Source organism: Etheostoma spectabile, chromosome 9 (genome assembly GCF_008692095.1).
Source record: "Etheostoma spectabile isolate EspeVRDwgs_2016 chromosome 9, UIUC_Espe_1.0, whole genome shotgun sequence".
NCBI lineage: Eukaryota > Metazoa > Chordata > Actinopteri > Perciformes > Percidae > Etheostoma > Etheostoma spectabile.
Window position 1 is genome coordinate 18,154,783 of NC_045741.1, and position 642 is coordinate 18,155,424.

General features: G+C 39.6%; 1 long non-coding RNA gene and 1 pseudogene across 1 annotated transcript in view; both read left to right on the forward strand.

The window, feature by feature from the left end:
- Positions 1-642, forward strand: part of LOC116695329 (5-hydroxytryptamine receptor 3A-like) — a 176,825-nt pseudogene that overhangs the window by 69,251 nt on the left and 106,932 nt on the right.
- The window catches only part of LOC116695336 (uncharacterized), a 55,519-nt gene that overhangs the window by 53,958 nt on the left and 919 nt on the right, over positions 1-642 (forward strand). The window lies entirely within an intron of this gene.

Here is a 642-nt window from a genome sequence, read left to right on the forward strand (position 1 = left end):
GTGTATACACGTTTGAATGATTAAAATTAAAGGTTAGTCGTAATGAAATTTATGGGTTGTGAATCTTTTGGTCATTCGATTTTTTTTTCGAGCAACTACTTTCCTTGACAGGCAGAATTTTTTTCACATTTTTTTGTGATTTTTATTGTGCTGGTTTTTGTTTTTTCCATTACTTGTTCTTGAGAAGAAAATTGAATGACCAAAAGATGCAATGAGCCTTCATGAAGGTTCACTCACCTCCCCTTTCTAAATATAGGCCACCAGGACTCAATACACTGGTTATTTATAGATGAGCCGTACATGTGGCTGGACGCTCCAGAGCAGGAGTCACTGTGATGGTGGCGTAGGGTACATTGAATTGCAGCCATTATGCCGTTCTCAGTGCCGCAATCAGTCCTCAGTCTCATGGGGATGACACCAAGGTTTTGCACACATAACATGAAATAGTGAGCAATCACTGTTGGGTTATTATTTGTTTGTCCACATTCAAGCCACAGTACTTTACGTGAAAATCCATCTATGTCCATGTTTGGTCACCATAAACTTCATTTACGCCATTTACTCCACAACGACATCACAAATTGACCGTGCTCACCAACAACACCTTTTACCTTAGAAATTCTGTGTCACTTCCGGTATCTG